Source organism: Loxodonta africana, chromosome 6 (assembly GCF_030014295.1).
Source record: "Loxodonta africana isolate mLoxAfr1 chromosome 6, mLoxAfr1.hap2, whole genome shotgun sequence".
NCBI classification, from domain to species: domain Eukaryota; kingdom Metazoa; phylum Chordata; class Mammalia; order Proboscidea; family Elephantidae; genus Loxodonta; species Loxodonta africana.
Window position 1 is genome coordinate 91102196 of NC_087347.1, and position 20584 is coordinate 91122779.

A 20584-nucleotide genomic window follows, 5' to 3' on the forward strand; every position below is an offset into this window, starting at 1 on the left:
TGCACCTATTCTGACTTCCCTACAAATTCATAAGCTAGAGTAACTGATCTCGTCCGTAACCTGGGGATCGGATGTATATATTTTCTGTTGTCCTAGATATACTCATTAACTGTTGTTTAAAGTCATAAAATCCTAACTTGAATCTCCCTTAAAAATATGTTTCTCATTCTGCATCCCACTTTGAAATGTGGCATCTGGGGTCTTAAATGTTAACAAGCGGCATCTAAGATGCATCAATTGGTCTCAACCCACCTGGATCAAAGGAGAATGAAGAACACCAAGGTCACACGATAACTAAGAGCCCAAGAGACAGAAAGGGCCACATGAACCAGAGACCTACACCATCCTGAGACCAGAAGAACTAGATGGTGCCCGGCCACAATTGATGACTGCCCTGACAGGGAACACAACAGAGAACCCCTGAGGGAGCAGGAGAATAGTGGGATGCAGACCCCAAATTCTCATAAAAAGACCATACTTAATGGTCTGACTGAGACTAGAGGAATTTCGGCAGTCATGGTCCCCAAACCTTCTCTTGGCCCAGGACAGTAACCATTCCTGAAGACAACTCATCAGACATGGAAGGGACTGGACAGTGGGTAGAGAGAGATGCTGATGAAGAGTGAGCTATTTGTATCAGGTGGACACTTGAGACTCTGTTGGCCTCTCCTGTCTGGAGGGGGGATGGGAGGATAGAGAGAGTTGGAAGCTGGCAAATTGTCACGAAAGGAGAGACTGGAAGGGCTGACTCATTAGGGGGAGAGCCAAGTGGGAGTACAGAGTAAGGTGTATATAAACTTATATGTGACAGTTTGACTTGATTTGTAAACGTTCACTTGAAGCTCAATAAAAGCTAATAAAAAAAATATATGCTTCTGTCGTCTGTGGCTATCATATATGTAATTTAGTGTAATCCTGAAAGATGTAAATTAAAATGCCCTCCTGAAATGAAATGAAATGAAAAATCTGGAGCATTCCCTCCCTAAAATGGCCATCCCGTTATCAAAATACTAGCCTGATTAAGGAACTGAGTGAATAACATGCCTAGTATGATATTAAACAAACCTGCACTTACATATCAACTAATAAGTAATGCCTCACTTAGAATACGCCAAACACTGGGAAAACACACACACACAACTTTAATTCTGCCTTGAGGAAGGAATGTTTCCAATAAATCACAAAGTTGATTAGGCAAACAGATCACACTGGAGTCCTATGAGTCAGTCTCTCCCTTTCCTAAGCCTATTGTTGGGTTAGGAAAATGGCTGACATTCCTTTGGCATCACAGATCCTTTTCTAGATTTTGCATGCTGTTATAGAATCTACTTTAGTAATTAGGACAAGAAAAAGTCCTTTACTTTTCTATAAAATAAGCTGCATACCAGCCACAGAGTTCAGAATGTCTCTTAACACTGAAATATCAGACAGCGAGCCCCTCATTCAGATTTATATAACAAAGTCTTATGAAATAATGACAACCATGGCTGTTGAAAATGCACCATAGAATGTTTCATAAGAAAACATCCATTTCGCCATATAAATACATGTACTTTAAAGGGACTGAGATGCTTTAAAATAGTACAGAAGTATCACGAATCAAGTGAAAAGATTTGACATATATGGGTGACCATGAACTTCATCTCCGCAGTCAATAAAATGCACAAGAAAATTTCGGTTAAGTAACATGTTCAGAGAAAGGGATGTTTCAGGTAAATAAGTTTCTATTTGTCTGAAGGTTAATCAGAGATCCCTTTTGTTGTTTTCAAATATCTTATAATTTATGAAACATATTTTTATGAAATTCTGACCTTACGAAGACTAATGAGTGAAGGCACCTATCTGTCTTTCAAGACTTAAAAAATCTTAAAGAATCTCAAAATCATTGTTCTGCCGCCTCTTCTTTTTTGAAACAGCACAGATGTGGAATGTATGATAATCAGGCTTCGAATGTAATAAGCATAAACAAACACTGAAAAGCTGGCTTTTTTTTTAACCTCAAAATGCCAATGCCAACTGGTTTTCTTAGTTTTATTCATTATTTTTATCACTGAATGAGATGAAAATGTACCAATTCTTTTAAAAGCCCCAGTTGCGTCTGCATTATGTATGTCATCAGAAATGTATTTTAGGAAATACTTGTTGAAGATAGTTTATAGAATCCTGAGCTCATAAAAAAAACTATGATTATTATGATAATTAGTTACAGCACAATAACTTCAGTTAATTTAATTTACTTATATTATTAAAAAAAAAAGTAGTTCTAAACTTGATTACACCTCCATTATAAACAGTGCCACACAAATATTTAATATAATAGCCATGGCTGAGGGTTATAAAGGAATCTTGGTGGTGCACTGTTCAAGCGCTTGGCTGTTAATCGAAAGGTGTGCAGTTCAAACCCACCAGCCACTCCAAAGGAAAAAGAGGTGGCAGTCAGCTTCTGTAAAAATGACAGCCCTGGAGACCCTATGAGGCAGTTCTACTCTGTTCATGGGTCACTATGAGTCAGCATGACTCCACGGCAATGCATTGGGGGTTATAAAGAAGACAAGGAGTATGTTGGGATGGGGAGAGCAGTTACTCTGCTTCCTTAAGTTTGAAAAGATCCCCAGTAAATAAAGCTAACCACATTTGACATTATGTAGTCCTTTATTCCCTGTAGCCTGTTAAAACTGGCATTTAAATTCACTCCCCTGCATACCTAACTAATAATCTACTGCATATATAAACGTAATTACCAACAAATGCCCAAATTACGCACACAAAACAAAGGGCATCTAAGACGTACTAAAGTCAAAATAATCGTGATGATCACACTTACTAAAAATCCCTGACACTTAAGGAAATAAGAATCGAACAAGAGAAGCAGATTGAAGTAATTCATATTTCTAGTGAAAATTCCATTTAAAAGTATGTGAAAATAATACATTTTCTAAACGCTCCATTCCCTCATCCAAAAAAAAGTAAAGATACTACATCTTCTTTCACCTGCACAAAAATAATGAGCAAAGCTGTATCTCCCTCTCAGGCATCTTGGCTACAACAGTCTTGATCATGAGATCTTATTCACCCCACTTGAATGAGACATCCTCTCCAAGTCTCTCCTTTTAAAGATTTTTCTTTTCTTTGGAAGAACTGGCACACACCCTAAGTGGAAAGCATTCAGTACTGAACTACAAAGAAGCCTAGTCACAGCGCATGAGATAGTAGGTACCCAGGTAACAGAACTAATACCACAGCACTTGACAGTCTAAAATTTAAACAGAATACACATGATAAGATACAGTGCCCTACTCAATATTCTCCCTAAAGCTGTCATCACTTTTTAAAAAATAGAATCTATATTCTTTCAGTTCTCAAAACACAGATTTAAAAAAAAAAAATCACCAAGGTGTATTCTGGAAGGAAGACATGCCTTGTAACTCTGCTTCTGTCACTAACTTGCTTTGTAATTTTAGACAAATTATTTGAACTTTCTGAACCTCCCTCCATATATAAATGAAGCAAAAAACCCATTACCATGGAGATGATTCAGACTCACAGTGATCCTAAAGGATAGGGCAGAACTGCCCCAAAAGGTTTCCAAGGAGAGGCTCGTGGATTTGAACTGCCGACTTCTGGTTAACAGCCATGGCACTTAGCCACTGGGACACCAGGGCTCCCCTATAAAGGAGGTATCCCAGAAAATGTACAAGGCTACTGTTATGGATTGAATTGTGTCCTCCCAAAATATGTATTAGAATCCTCATCCCTATACCTGTAGATGTACTGTAATCCCATTTGGGAAAAGGTTTTTCTTTGTTACATTAATGAAGCCACACCAGTGTAAAGTGTGTCTTAAACCTACTCACTTTTGAAAAATAAAAAAAGCAGATGAGGCACAGAGATTTAAGCACAAAAGGAGGGAAAGATCCATGCCACAGGGAGCTCACTAAGGAATCGAGGAATTCCGGGTCTACCGAAAGAGATCTTCCCCAAGAGACGACAGTCAGACAGCCTTCCCCTAGAACCAAGTACCCTGAATTTAGATTTCTCACCTCCTAAATTAAGCTACATCCTGAGGAAATAAATTTCTGTCTTAAAACTACCATTTGCAGTATTTCCGTTACAGCAGCACTAGATAACTAAGACAGCTACTTTAAGTTTAAAACTGTATTATTATATGGTTTTTCTCTATTCAATAGATGCAAGGGAGAAAAAAAAAAACTCCTGTATTAAAGCTGGCACTCTCCTAATATCCTATTTATTTAGCTCTGTCAGATAATTAAAGCTTCTAGTCAATTCTTTCACTCAACAATTATCAACTATGATGTACCAAGCACAAAACATAAAACTGAGAACAAACATATAAAACTTCCTGCTTTGCAAGAGCTTACATTTGAGTGGAAAGTACAGTCTTAAAAAAAAAATAAAATTCTGACCCATTTTCGATTAAAACACTTCAAAAATACAAGTCACATTTTATCTTCTTAAATAAAGAATATCAACCATGAACTCAATTATTAATGACTTAGAGCCATCCATATGAACAAGAATCTATGCTATCACAGGACGATGACCCCAGGAACAGCCGAACGGACAATACTATTAACCCATTTACTAAATGGCCCAAGTGACACAGTGCTCATATTTGAACTCCTCCTCTAGTTACTTAGAAAGTTTTCCTTTTTCTTCCAAACTGATTATAACTTTCCATTGATCTTTGAGCTCTCCCACTCATTTCTAATTTGTAATCATTGCATGGTCAGAAAAATGAGAAGCTAGTTAGTTAAAACAGAGTCTAAAATACAAATAAATAGGCTGTATATGATTTTTTTTTTTATATGATTACTTACAGTTACTTATATTCACAGAAACCCTGGTGGTGTGGTGGTCAAGAACTGGGCTGCTACCAAAAACACTGGCAGTTCGAATCCACCAGCCACTCCTTGGAAACCCTATGGGACAGTTCTAATCTGTCCTATAGGGTTGCTATGAGCAGGAATCAACTCAACCACAGTTGGTTTGGTTTGGTTTTAACGCAAAAGGAGCTGCTTGTTAGTATTTCAGCATCCGAATTTTCAACTTTCTGGCTCTATCCCCCTTCTTTCTTCCTGTGTTCTAGAGTGGTAGAGTTTACCAGATGAATTTCTGGACTTTGCTGTTCATACTATGGATGAAACAAACTACACAGTTTTCTTAGGAAGATTAAGAATTTCAAACCAGGTATAAGCACACACACAGGACTCAGAAAATTCGTGTTTCAAGTCTCCCTCATCTGAACAAAGCTACATTATCCTGAAAAATGTGGCAAAGCTGTCTGCTCCCGCTCTGGAAACAAGTAAAACGTTTTTCTGTGGTCTCCTGGATTTAAAGAAAAGTTTACAAATACATGTGCCGAAAAAAAAAATCTATCTGCCACTCCTGAAAGACTTCAAAATTCCTTTTGGAAAACTGCCTTATAAAAGTACACGCTAGCCATTAGTGTGGGAAAAATAAAAACTGTAAAGAAAATAATCAAAGCAAGAATTCCATCAAATACTCAAGAAAGTATCACTGAAGGGCCTACCCAAGTAAAGACAATGAAAGTAGGGGAATCTGTTTGTGCCACATGCATTCAAGTAGGACTGAATGTCCGCTACAGCCAGGACTGCTCTAGGGGCTGGAAAGTTCTGTGCTCTCATGGACTGGGGAGACAGAAAAATATATATATCAGATTTAAAAACTGAATGTTGTAAAAAGAGGCAAGTGCTATGAAGAAAATATGACAGAATAATATGAGAGAGAGTATCTGGGGGTAGGAGGAATCTACTTTAGATAGATGGTCATGGAGGTGATCTGATAAACCTTCACTGATGAGGAGGAGTCAGTCACACAGAGATCTCAGGGAAGGGTCTTCCACACAGAGGGGACAAGAATGCAAAGGCCCTGAGCTCTCACAAGCTTGGCCTCTTCGGAAACCGGAAGACCACTGTGGCTGCCGCACTGTGAATGATGTGGGCAGTGGGTTCCAGATGAGGTCAGAAAGCCAGGCAGGCACCAAGTCATAGGTAGCCTAGCAAAGTTTGCATTCTGAAAGATGAGAGACAGTCAATGGAAGGTTTTAATCAATGCAATGATATGATGGAATTTATGTTTTAAAAAACCCACCCTAACAGTAGTGTATGGAAACTGTGGTGGCATAGTGGTTAAGCGCTAGGGCTGCTGACCAAGAGGATGGCAGTTTGAATCCGCCAGGTGCTCCTTGGAAACTCTATGGGGCAGTTCTACTCTGTCCTATAGGGTTGCTATAAGTCGGAATCGACTTAACGGCAGCGGGTTTAACAGTAGTGTAGAGGATGCCTTTTAGGGGTACCAGAAAAGCAGCTTTGGTCTTTTTCTTTAAGAAACCATTTGCCATGTTCATAAGGTTCCAAGGTGGCACATACAGTATATACGGAACTACTAAATCAAAAAAGGTCTGTGGTTCGAATCCACCCAGCAGTACCACAGAAGAAAGGCCTGGCCAAGAAAAATCCTACAGAGCAGTTGTACTTTGTAACCAACCCATGGGGTCACCATGAGTCAGAATCGACTCCACGGCAATGCATTTGGTTGGCTTTTTTTTTCTCTTAGCAGTGGTTTTAAAGTATGAATAAGGGGCATAATGGAGAAAGAGCTAAAAGAACAAAACACATGAGAAAATAGTCAAAGATATAACCATAATCAAAAATAAGATTCTATGACTAGAAAACAAACACTTTACAGATAATCTTGAATATATAAATATCTACTGAACCCACATACTTGAAAGACTATTCCATCCCATTCAGTCTAACAAGCAGGGAACAATGAACAGACGAGTATCAACTGAGAGAGCGCTCTCAAATGTCTACAGCACGAGGCTTTTTCATATTTTTATTTCGCCTTAGGGCTGAGGTTGTTTGCAGGTGGCCTTTTTCCCCCTACAGCTCATTATATCCTGAACTGATTTTGGATCCACACTTAGCAGAGAGCCCTGGGCCACATCTCAACAAGCAGAGGCACCCGGAATACTCCCCACCATGCACAGGCTCGAACTTGAAGAGCTGTGTGAAACTTACTGACTGAGCCGAAGACAGATTTAAAAGACAAGCGAGACTGTAGATGATTAATTATAGTTATTTATATTTATGGCTTTGAATCTTGAGGATGCCTAACCTCTCCCCATTTTATCTGATGATTTTCCCCCTGCCAGAGACTGAAGAGCAAGAGTCAATTGGCTGAGTGTTGGCACCACACTGGAGGCTAAAGGGCCATGCATTTCAATTCCAGCTCTAGAAACACTCTGGCTGAGAGGATGCAATTCACTAGACCCTAGTGGGCTAGGCTCACACTGTTGTCAGTCAAATCACATAGCTGATAGAAATCAGCAGAGCACATTAGCAATTTATACTCAACAGGCTCTCTTCAACCAAAGACTTTGAGATAATGTTAAATGAAATCCAAAGCGAATCCAAAAAATTTAGCCCCCAGTTTGAGCCTCTGTTCTTATCATGTGGCAGTCAGGAGGCTTGTGACTCACAAAATGGTATTTCTAATAGGACTCCTGTCAAAACTCCAGGTTCTGGTATCAGGCCCGACATCACCTACTGCACTTGTGCCTACTCTCCTTAGTCATTAGTTTGGCAGCTGCCAGCAACAATGTTTGTTCCTCAGACTGTATTCTGAGGCAGTTGAGAACTTTGCACTAATGGAGCCTATAACCTTGGCCTTTTAAAAGCTCTCCTGGACCTCCACCCATCTTTACCAACCAAAGTGGACAATGGTGGTTAAGTCACTCACCATGCCAAAATGACTGCCATTAACATCCCTTTGCCTCGCTCTGACATGAAAAAGCACCCTTTTTATGCTAATTATAATAAAGTAAAAAAAGGTCTAGAAATAGGTGGAACTGGCCTTTAATAAGTCAGACACTCTAAAACTCTCTTCACTGCTTAAGAATTCATCCTTCCTGAGTTAATGAATGTTGGATGGAGACAGAGCAACGAGCATGTAGGAATTTAATTACAAGGAGAACACAATCAAAGAGTATCTATGTATTTTAGACTGTGTGCATATATGTACACAAAAGTGAAGACTTAAAGAATGTATTTCAAAATGTTAAAAATCTCATCTTTGAGTGGTAGGTTTGTAAGTCATTTTTATTTTCTTCCTTGTGTGCATCATTTTCTAAATGTCTAAAATGAACATGAATTATTCTTGTAATAAGGAAAAAAACTGTGTGTGTGTGTGTGTGTGTGTGTGTGTGTGTGAAGTGGGAAAAAAAAAAGAGCTCTAAAGAGCACCATTCAGACAGATAGCTGGCATTTGACTAACTCCCACATCATCTGACCATTACTTTAGCTATTTTCTTGTTATACAACTTTTCTCATCTTTATTGAACAAGAGGAGAAGGCCCATATACAGAAAGAAAGATACCTTGTTTTTATAGTTCATTAGAAACCTCGGAGCAAGAATTAGAAAATGACACATTTTCTAATTTATCTAGCATATTCTGAAGAGCAGTCTCCATCTTAACTAGAATGGGTTTGCCTTACGCATCTGACACAATGCTTATTTAACCTGGAGCTAAACAGCATCCAAACTAGTCCTAAATTTTTAGTTCTTTCCCATTACAGCATCTCAGGGATTTAACTTTTCATACAATGCCAGAAATCCAAAAGCAAATCAAACTAGAGATGTTAGAGCTGATCAAACCTATTGGAATTGGGTGTGCCTCAGAGTTCGACTCCATAAACATAGAATCTCTTCAATCAACAACACACTCAGGGGTCCCTCCACTGTGCCAGGCCCTAAAGGAAGCCCACAGATGCTCAGAAAAAGGACACACGACCTGAGAGTTGAGTGCTAACATTCCGTCTCTCACCTCACTTCATGACGACTTGGTGCTTGCAAGGTTTCCAGGTAGTGTAATGACTGTGCATTTTCCAGGGCCCACTTACAATTGCAGGACTGGCATGCAGAGAATTCTGGAACCTTGGTTAAAAAGTTCAATTCAAGAGGGGCAGGGCCAAGATGGCAGAATACCCAGACACTTCCTGCGATTCCTCTTACAACAAAAACCAAAAAAAAACAAGTGAAACAGTTGCATATATGTCAACATAGGAGCCCTCAAAAACAAAAGCAAAGTTAGAAAATGGACTGAGTGGCAGATGGAGGGAGAGAAGGTTCAGAAGCAGAGAGGAGTTACTGGACCTGAAACACCGGAATCCCTCAGGCACCATTCCCGGGAGCCACTGTGGCGGGCTAGTACTAGTCTTAGGCCGCAGATTTCCTCATGGAGAAGCAGCCAGCTGCACATCCTACTCACAGCTCCGGAACCAGAGAACCACACTCTTGGCAAAAGATAAGTGCTTGCATGTACTCTAGCACATCCCCAGCCCCCAAGCTGGCTTCAGTTGGCTGTTGATTTCCCTGGGCCTGAGAGAGGCCCTGTTGAGCACCCGGAGCCATCCTCCCAGCATTGTAGTAAGAATAAATTCACAATAAGGGAAAAAGACAATTTGCCAGCTCCACTAACAGGAGGAGCTCAAGGCAGAAGTGGCTCCTGTCCAGGCATAAATGGTCCATGGACTTTGAATAACTTTCCCTCCAGCATGGACCAGTGTGGGCCTATTTCAGGAGAATAGGCCCTTGTTGGCAGACTGCAGCCATTTCAGCTGTGCAGTGAAGAGGTGGGTATGTGATATTTGGCACCACTTTGCCTATTAAAGAGGGTCCTTACCTACCCACATCAAGGGCATAAGGACGTGTGGCTCGACTCAGGTCACCCAGACACCCGTGACAGGGGTCCAAGGATAACTGGTACCTCCCAGTCCTTACAACCAAAAGCTCTGGGTGCCCATCATCCATCTGCAGAACCCACCCACCTGTACACATTAGGGAACAGGGACACACATTCCTCACAGACATTCAAGGGATGGTTCTCAGACCCCTGCCTTGTTCAGAGGGTGGCCCCCTGCTGCAACCAGATACCGGTACCTACACCAATCACCCCTACCCCTCTAAGACTGTAGGACAGAGGCTGTACCACACACTTGATGATCAGCTACCTGGACACCTGAGTGGAATTCATACAAGAAAAGTGAATGGAATCCTAGACTGATATACCTGGTAACAGCTCTAGCCATCCGGTGACAGGAGCTCAGAGCTTCAAAGGTGAAAATAACTGAGCTAGCTCACTCAAGCAACCCATTCGGGCATATCAAAACAAAACAAAGCAAGAAGCTAGGATACAATAAAAAAAAAAAAAAGATACAATAAGAAAACATAAAATAAACTAATATAATAACTTATAGATGGCTTGGAGACAACAGTCAATATCAACTCACATAAAGAAATAGGCGATGATTGCCTAAACAAGCAATCGAAACAAAGAATCAAGGAATCTTCTGGATGAAGGTGATTTCCTGGAATTACCAGATGCAGAATTCAAAATATTGATATACAGAGCACTTCAAGACATCAGGAATGAGATTAGGAAGGAGAACAGGCAATATGCAGAGCAAGCCAAGGAACACACAGATAAAGTAGTTGAAGAAATTAAAAAGATTATTCAAGAACATAATGAAAAATTTAATAAGCTGCAAGAATCCATAAAGAGACAACAATCAGAAATTCAGAAGATTAACAATAAAATTACAAAATTAGAAAACTCAATACAAAGTCAGAGAAGCAGAATTGAGCAAGTGGAAGGCAGAATTGGTGAGCTTGAAGATAAGGCACTTGGCACCAATACATGTGAAGAAAAATCAGATAAAAGAATTTTAAAAAGTGAAGAAACCTTAAGAATCATGTGGGACTCTATCAAGACAAATAACGTACAAGTGATTGGAATACCACAACAGGGAAATACAGAGAGAATTGTTGAAGATTTGTTGGCAGAAAACTTCCCTGATATCGTGGAAGATGAGAAGATATCTATCCAAGATGCTCAACGAACGCCACATAAGGTAGATTTTAAAAGAAAGTCACCAAGAAATATTATACTTAAACTCGCCAAAACCAAAGATAGAGAATTTTAAGAGCAGCTAGGGATAAACGAAAAGTCACCTACAAAGGAGAGTCAATAAGAATAAACTCAGACTAGTCGGCAGAAACCATGCAGGCAAGAAGGCAATGCGATGACTTATACAAAGCATTGAAGAAAAAAATTGCCAGCCAAGAATCATATATCCAGCAAAACTGTCTCTCAAATATGGAGGTGAAATTAGGATATTTCCAGATAAACAGAAGTTTAGGGAATTCATAAAAACCAAACTAAAACTACAAGAAATACTAAAGGGAGTTCTTTGGTTAGAAGATCAATAATAACAGTTATCAACTCAAGACAAGAACACTGGACAGAGCAATCAGATGTCAACCCAGACAGGGAAATCACAAAACTAAAACAAGATTAAAAAAAACTCTCAAAACAGAGAAACAGCGATGTTATTATGCAAAAGAAGACAACATTAAAACAGTAAAGAGGGACTAAGAAAAGTGGTCATAGATCTTTCATGTAGACAGGAAGACAAGGAGATATAAAGAAATAAAAGTTAGGTTCGAACTTAGAAAAACATGGGTAAATATTTTAAGGTAACCAGAAAGGAGACAAACTATCCTACTCATCAAAATAAAATCCAAGAAAAAAGTAGAGACTCAGCAGAAACAAAATAAACAACAATGATTAAGAGGAAAAGACAACATATAAACTACTCAACACAAAAAATTCAGTGGGAAAAGAAACTGTCAACAACACACAAAAAAAGACATCAAAATGATAGAACTAGGCTCATAAAAAAAAAAAAATTTCATACCTATCTAAAATTACGCTGACTGTAAATTCACTAAATGCACCAATAAAGAGACAGAGAGTGGCAGAATGGATTAAAAAAACACGATCATTCTATGCTGCCTATAAGGGACATGCCTTAGACTTAAAGAGATACAAACAAACTAAAACTCAAAGAATGGAAAAAAATATACCAAGCAAACAACAATCTAAAAAGAGCAGGAATGACAGTTTTAATTTCCAACAATATAGATTTTAAAGTTAAATCCACCACAAAGGACAAGAAAGGACACTATATAATGATTAAAAGGACAATATACCAGGAGGATATAACCATATTAAATATTTAAGCACCCAATGATAGGGCTGCAAGATACATAAAACAAACTTTAACAGCATTGAAAAGTGAGACAGACAGCTCCACAATAATACTAGGAGACTTCAACACACCACTTTCGGTGAAGGACAGGACATCCAGAAAGAAGCTCAATAAAAAAACAGAAGATCAAAATGCCACAATCAACCAACTTGACCTCATAGACATATACAGAACACTCCAACCAACAGCAGCCAAGTATACTTTCTTTTCTAGTGTATATGGAACATTCTCTAAAATAGACCACATATTAGGTTGTAAACCAAGCCTTAGCAGAATCCAAAACATTGAAATTTTACAAAGCATGTTCTCTGACCATGTTGTTGTTGTTGTTAGGTGCCGTCGAGTTGGTTCCAACTCATAGCGACCCTATGCACGACAGAATGAAACACTGCCTGGTCCTGCACCATCCTTACAATCATTCTTATGCTTGAGCTGATTGTTGCAGCCACTGTGTCAATCCACCTCGTTGAGGGTCTTCCTCTTTTCCGCTGACCCTGTACTCTGCCAAGCATGATGTCCTTCTCCAGGGACTGATCCCTTCTGAACAACATGTCCAAAGTATGTAAGACGTAGTCTCGCCATCCTTGCCTCTAGGGAGCATTCTGGCCACACTTCTTCCAAGACGGATTTGTTCGTTCTTTTGGCAGTCCATGGTATATCCAATATTCTTCGCCAACACCACAATTCAAAGGAGTCAACTCTTCTTCGGTCTTCCGTATTCATTGTCCAGCTTTCACATGCACATGATGCGACTGAAAATGCCATGGCTTGGGTCAGGCGCACCTTAGTCTTCAGGGTGACATCTTTGCTCTTCAACAATTTGAAGAGGTCCTTTGCAGCAGATTTCCCCAATGCAATGTGTCTTTTCATTTCTTGACAGCTGTTTTCATGGCTGTTCATTGTGGATCCAAGTAAAATGAAATCCTTGACAACTTCAAACTCTTCTCTGTTTATCACGATGTTGCTCATTGGTTCAGTTGTGAGGATTCTTGTTTTCTTTATGTTGAGGTGTAATCCATACTGAAGGCTGTGGTCTTTGATCTTCATTAGTAAGTGCTTCAAGTCCTCTTCACTTTCAGCAAGCAAGGTTGTGTCATCTGCATAACACAGGTTGTTAATGAATCTTCCTCCAATCCTGATGCCCCATTCTTCTTCATACAGTCCAGCTTCTCGTATTATTTGTTCAGCATACAGATTAAATAGGTATGGTGAAAGAATACAACCCTAACGCACACCTTTCCTGACTTTAAACCAATCAGTATCCCCTTGTTCTGTCCAAACCACTGCCTCTTGATCTATGTAAAGGTTCCTCATGAGCACAATTAAGTGCTCTGGAATTCCCATTCTTTGCAGTGTTAACCATAGTTTGTTATGATCCACACAGTCAGATGCCTTTGCATAATCAATAAAACACAGGTAAACATCCTTCTGGCATTCTCTGCTTTCAGCCAGGATCCATCTGACATCAGCAATGATATCCCTGGTTCCATGTCCTCTTCTGTCTCTGACCATAAGGCCATAAATCAATTACAGAAAAAGCAGCGAGAAGAAATCAAACACTTAGAAACTGAACAATATCTTGCTCAAAAATGACTGGGTTATAGAAGACATTAAGGATGGAATAAAGAAATTTATAGAATCCAATGAGAATGAAAACACTTCCTATCAGAACCTTTGGGGCACAGTGAAAGCAGTGCTCAGAGGTCAGTTTATATCAGTAAATGCACACATTCAAAAAGAAGAAAGGGCCAAAATCAAAGAATTATCCCTACAACTTGAACAAATAGAAAGAGAGCAAAAAAAGAAACCCTCAGGCACCAGAAGGCAGCATATAATAAAAATCAGAACAGAATTAAATGAAATAAAAAATAGAAAAACAATTGAAAAAGTTAGTAAGACCAAAAGCTGGTTCTTTGAAAAAATAAATAAAATCATAAACCACTGGCTAAACTGACAAAAGAAAAATAGAAGAGGAAGCAAATAACCTGAATAAGAAATGAGATGGGCAATATTACAACAGACCCAACTGAAATTTAAAAAATCGTATCAGATTACTACGAAAACTTGTACTCCAACAAATTTGAAAACCTAGAAGAAATGGATGAATTCCTCAAAACACACTACCTACCCTAAACTAACACAGAGGCAGAACAACTAAACAGACCCATAACAAAAGAAGAGATTGAAAAGGTAATCAAAAAACTCCCATCAAAAAAAAACCCTGGCCTGGATGCCTTCACTGCTGAGTTTTACCAAACTTTCAGAAAAGAGTTAACACCACTACTACTAAAGGAATTTTAGAGCATAGAAAAGGACAGAATACTTCCAAGCTCAATCTATGAAGCCAGCATATTCCTAGTACCAAAACCAGGTAAAAACTCCACAAAAAAAGAAAATGACAGACCTATATCCCTCATGAACTTAGATGCAAAAGTCTTCAACAAAATCCTAGCCAACAGAATTCAAGAACATATCAAAAAAATAATTCACCATAACCAAGTGGGATTCATACCAGGTATGCAGGGTTGGTTCAACATTAGAAAACCAATTAATATAATCCATCATATAAATAAAACAAAAGAATCACATGATTTTATCAACTGATGCAGAGCCTCCAAGAAGATAAAATACTTAGGAACAAATCTAACCAGAGATGTAAAAGACCTATCCAAAGAAAACTACAAGACACTACTGCAAGAAGCCAAAAGAGACCTCCGTAAGTGGGAAAACACGCCTTGCTCAAAGATAGAAAGACTTAACATTGTAAAAATTTCTATTCTACCAAAAGCCATATATAGATACAATGCAATTCTGATTCAAATTCCAATGACATTTTTTAATGAGATGGGGAAACAAATCACCAACTTCATATGGAAGGGAAAGAGGCCCAGATAAGTAAAGCATTATTGAAAAAGAAGAACAAAATGGGAGGCCTCACTCTACCTGATTTTAGAACCTATTATACTGCCACAGTAGTCAAAACATCCTTGTACAGGTACAAAAACAGATACATAGACCAATGGAACGGAATTGAGAATCCAGACATAAATCCATGCACATATGAGCAGCTGATATTTGACCAAGGCCCAAAGTCAGTTAAATGGGGAAAAGACAGTCCGTTTAACACATGGTATTTTTTATGGGCATAACTGGATAATCATCTGCAAAAAAATTAAACAAGACCTATACCTCACACCATGCACAAAAACTAACTCAAAATGGATCAAAGACCTAAATATAAACTCTAAAACGATAAAGATTATGGAAAAAAAATAGGGACAAAGCTAGGAGTCCTAATACATGGCATAAACAGTATACAAAACATTACTAACAATGCAGAAGAGAAACTAGATATCCGGGAGTTCCTAAAAATCAATCACCTATGCTTATCCAAAGACTTCACCAGAAGAGTAAGAAGATTTCCAATCAGCATCTGATCTCTAAAATCTACAGGATGCTGCAAAAACTCAACTATAAAAAGATAAATATCTCAATTAAAAAATAGGCAAAGGATATGAACAGGCACTTCACTAAAGAAGACATTCAGGTAGCTAACAGATACGTGAGGAAATGCTCACATTCATTAGCCATTAAAGAAATGCAAATCAAAACTACAAAACTCCAACAAGGCTGGCATTAATCCAAAAAACACAAAATAATAAATGTTGGTGAGATTGTGGAGAGACTGGAACACTTATACACTACTGGTGGGAATGTCAAATGGTACAACCACTTTGGAAATCGATTTGGCGCTTCCTTAAAGAACTAGAAATACAATTACCATAGGATCCAGCAATCCCACTCCTTGGAATATATCCTAGAGAAATAAGACCCTTTACACGAACAGATATATGCACACCCATGTTTAATGCAGCATTGTTTACAATAGCAAAAAGGTGGAAGCAACCAAGGTGCCTATCAACGGATGAATGGATAAATTATGGTATGTTCACCCAATGGAATACTATGCGTCAATAAAGAACAATGATGAATCCATGAAACATTTCATAACACAGAGGAATCTGGGAGGCATTATGCTGAGTGAAATTAGTCAGTTACAAAAGGACAAATGTTGTATAAGACCACTACTATAATAATTGGAGAAACAGTTTAAACAGAGAAGAAAATATTCTTTGACGGTTATGAGAGAAGGGAAGGAGGAAGGGAGGGAGAGGGGTTTTCACGAATTAGATAGTAGATAAGAATTATTTTAGGTGAAGGGAAAAACAACACACAATACAGGAGAGGTCAGCACAACTGGACTAAACTAAAAGCAAAGAAGCTTCCTGAATAAACTGAATGCTTTAAAGGCCAGTGTAGCAGGGGAGGGGGTTTAAGGACCATAGTTTCAGGGGACATCTAAGTCAACTGGCATAATAAAATCTATTAAGAAAACATCCTGCATCCCACTTTGGCAAGTGATGTATGGGGTCTTAAACACTAGCGAGTGGCCATCTAAGATGATTCAGTGGGTCTCAACCCACCTGGAGCAAAGAAGAATGAAGAACACCAAAGACACAAGGTAATTATGAGCCCAAGAGACAGAAAGGACCACATAAACCAGAGACTACATCAGCCTGACACTAGAAGAACTAGATGGTGCTCAGCTACAACTGACGACTACCCTGACAGGGAACAACAACAGAGAACCCCTGAGGGAGTAGGAGAACAATGGGATGCAGACCCCAAATTCTCATAAAAAGACCAGACTTAATGGTCTGAGACTAGAAGGTCTCCGGAGGTCATGGTCCCCAGACCTTCTGTTACCCCAAGGCAGGAACCGTTCCCAAAGCCAACTCTTCAGACAGGGATTGAACTGGACTATGGGATAGAAAATGATACTGGTGAAGAATGAGCTTCTTGGATCAAGTAGACACATGAGACTATGTCGGCATCTCCTGTCTGGAGGGGAGACGAGAGAACAGAGGGGGTCAGAAGCTGGCCGAATGGACACGAAAATAGAGAATGGAGGGAAGGTCTGTGGTATCTCATTAGGGGGAGAGCAATTAGGAGTATATAGCAAGGTGCATATAAACTTTTGCATGAGAGACTGACTTGATTTGTAAACTTCCACTTAGAAAAAAAATTTTTTTTTTTTTTAATTTTCACTTAAAGCACAATAAATATTAAAAAAAAAAAAAAAAAAAAGTTCAATTCCCCCTAGGGATCTTCAAACTGGTTCCCTTCATCCTGCATGGAATACCAGCTACACTCTAGACACAGCCTGGATCCTTCTAGTCATTAGGTGCTGTCTTTGACATATTCATAAGACACCACTGATCCCTCAGGAGAACATTCACTGCAAGAGGAAGCTGATATCGTGGTCATGACAGATCTTGACAGAGTTCCACCTCAGTCACTTACTAAACTGGGTGATCATGAGCTTTAGTTTTCTCATCTATAAAGTTTCACTGACATCACAATTTATATTGAGAATTGTAAATAAAGTATTAAAATACACTTATCAGCAAGTCTCATTGCTACTACATACCATTCATTACTGAGAGCCTACTACAGGCTGTGAGTTTTTCACATGCAGTTCTTTTCGTCCCACATTTTCAATGCAGAACTAGGGTGATTAAAAAAAAAAAAATTGTGGTTAGAGGGGCAAACAAAGTCAGCCAGTCTACAGAGGCCCACAACCATGCTCTGAAGTAACCAGCACTGAGCAACCAAGTGAACTTAAAACTCACAGGTTGGGGTAATCTTTGATAAAGCAGCCAGTAGGCCTCTTCTGGCATTTCTCTAGCATCTCTTCCCAAAATAAACATTCTTTCAAACAGAACAAATATTCTCATTTGTGGAGTGTTCTGTCAAAAATAGTCCCTAGTAGGTCCAACGCCCAAGGTGGATCTGATCCAAGCCACAGGTTACCTGTGACAGAAGTCAGAGGGAGGCAGCAGGCTCTCTTTCACCTTAGCTCAGGCTCTAATCACATGCAGTCCAATGTTTGTACATCTATCTCTTAGCAGTTCACTTAGTGGACGCATTTATGACATTCCCTGTAAGAAGCCTAATCAAGGTTTGTGACCTGAGTTAACCCAAATCCTAGGACAATTCTGATCCACGTGAGTGATTTTTGTCCACTATTTAGGGTGGGGATTCAGAATAATAATTCTTGGTATTTATTTTTAGTTCAGAGAAGATGAGGAATTGCTTTCTGGCCCAGTCACAAACTACAGGCATCCCACCTTCAACATGAGAAAAAATACTAACGTGAAACCAAAGTGCTATCAAAAGAATCAACTCTATCAGTCAATATTTTTTTGAAGAAACCAAGATATTTCTCAAGAATATTTCTTTTGTAAAATGATGTCCTGATTTCAAGATGTAAATAAATCTCCATGACTTTGGCTAACTTTACAGCAAGAAAATGGCGACAATGGTCTTTTTTGGTGTCATGGATTGAATTATGTCCCCCAAAAATGTGTGTATCACTTGGTTAGGCCATGTGTGGTTGTCCTCCATTTTGTGATTGTAGTTTTATGTTGAGAGGATTAGAGTGGGATTGTAACACCTCCCTGATCCAAGGGGAAGGGTGTTTCCCTGGGCACCACCTTTTATCTCTCAAGAGATGAAAGGGATGCAAGCAGAGAGTTGGGAATCTCATACCACCAAGAAAGCAGCACCGGGAGCAGAGCACGTTCTTTGGACACGGGGTCCCTGAGCCTGAGAAGCTCCTGGACCAGGGGAAGATTGAGGACAAGGACCTTCCTCCAGAGCCAGCAGAGAGAGAAAGCCTTCCCCTGGAGCTGACACCTTGAATTTGGACTTTTAGCCTACTTTACTGTGAGGAAATAAATTTCTTTTTTAAAGCCATCCCCTTGTGGTATTTTGGTTATGGCAGCACTAGATGACTAAGACACTTGGCCACTCATTCACTGTATGCCAACCACTGGGCAACAGTCTACTGTGTCCCCCAGACAACATTTACCCCTGCCCACACCATCCATTCCATTCCTCATAGCTTCCTCCACCACCCCTCAATTCACCTTTGCCCTCCCTTTGACACCATCCCCAGTCTATCTGTACTCAGCCGTGACTCACTCCTGCCACCTCATTTCACATTTACCCTTCCCAACTCTTTTCTCACTAGATCCTTATTGCTGGTATCTGATTTACATTACCCTAATTCTTTTGTTATATACAATTAATTCATGAGAATCAAAGAAATCAGAGTTTAAAGAACCCTGAAGGGAACTGGACTTTTCAATCAAGGTTCCAGAAGAGTCCACATGACAATCCTGCAATTGTAAAAAAAGAAGAAAAAAAACTGTAAAATGCATAGTCGATCATTACACTGCCTGAAAACCACATGTCATGGATTGAACTGTGTACCCCCAAAATATGTGCCAACTTGGTTAGGCCATGATTCTCAGTATTGTGTGGTTGTCTTCCACTTTGTGATTTCAATTTTATGTTAAAGAAGATTAGGGTAGGATGCAACACCCTTACTAAGGTCACACCCCTGATCCAATGTAAAGGGAGTTTCCCTGGGGTGTGGCCTGCACCACCTTTTATCTTACAAGAGATAAAAAGAAAGGGAAGCAAGCAGAGAGTTGGGGACCTCATACCACCAAGAAAGCAGTCCCAGGAGCACAGCACGTCCTTTGGACCTGGGATTCCTGCATGGAGAAGCTCCTAATCTGGGGGAAGACTGATGAGAAGGAGACACAGAGACAAAGCCTTCTCCTACAGCTGATGCCCTGAATTTGGACTTTTAGCCCACTTTACTGTGAAGAAATAAACTTCTCTTTGTTAAAGCCATCCACTTAGGGTATTTCTGTTACAGCAGCAGTAGATGACTAAGACACCACATTAGTGTGATGTTCATATTTTTATTTCTTTGGCTGTGTCACTAAAAGGCTGGTAATTAAAACTCAGCATAAAACAATGACAATGGTGAGCAAAATCAATGGATAACTTAAGTGACAGGAGTCACCCAACAGAAGGGAAAGAACACAAGATTAAGTCCAATTCCCATCCTAATTAACTACATGACCACCCATGTTTTCTGCATTCATCTTCTTCTTCATCCAAAAAGACTTCTCCACTGTTAAGAGGCAAAAAAAGGATATATAAAATATAATTTGAATTTCACAAAAGAAAGCCAATACATAAATGAATACTGAATTTTCATTCATTCAATATTTACTGGGCACCTACAGTATTATACCATGGGTAAACAAAGATGAATAATACATGGTTCCTGCTTTTGGGAATTCACAGGTTAGAGGAGAATATTCTAGAACAAATAAAAGTGATACAAATAAGTCTTGGACAAGGGGCTAAAGGAGTAATTGTCCCTGTGGAGGGAGAAGGGAACATCATCAGGACACACTTCTTAGAGAAGGCAATATTTAACTCAAATGTTGAACGTTCTCCAGGGAACAGGAGCAAAGACATGACTGGTACAAAGGAACATCACA

The 20584-nt window shown here is 39.3% G+C and overlaps 1 protein-coding gene across 5 annotated transcripts in view; it reads right to left on the bottom strand.

The window, feature by feature from the left end:
* GPD2 (glycerol-3-phosphate dehydrogenase 2) overlaps positions 1 to 20584 on the bottom strand; it is a 181685-nt gene that overhangs the window by 145575 nt on the left and 15526 nt on the right. The window contains exon 2 of one of the 5 annotated variants that reach the window (XM_064287127.1): positions 17647 to 17724. The exons of the other annotated variants lie outside the window; for them this stretch is intronic. The gene's annotated coding sequence lies outside the window, so the exon portion shown is untranslated. The remainder of the gene's footprint in view (positions 1 to 17646; positions 17725 to 20584) is intronic. 5 annotated transcript variants of the gene reach the window in all.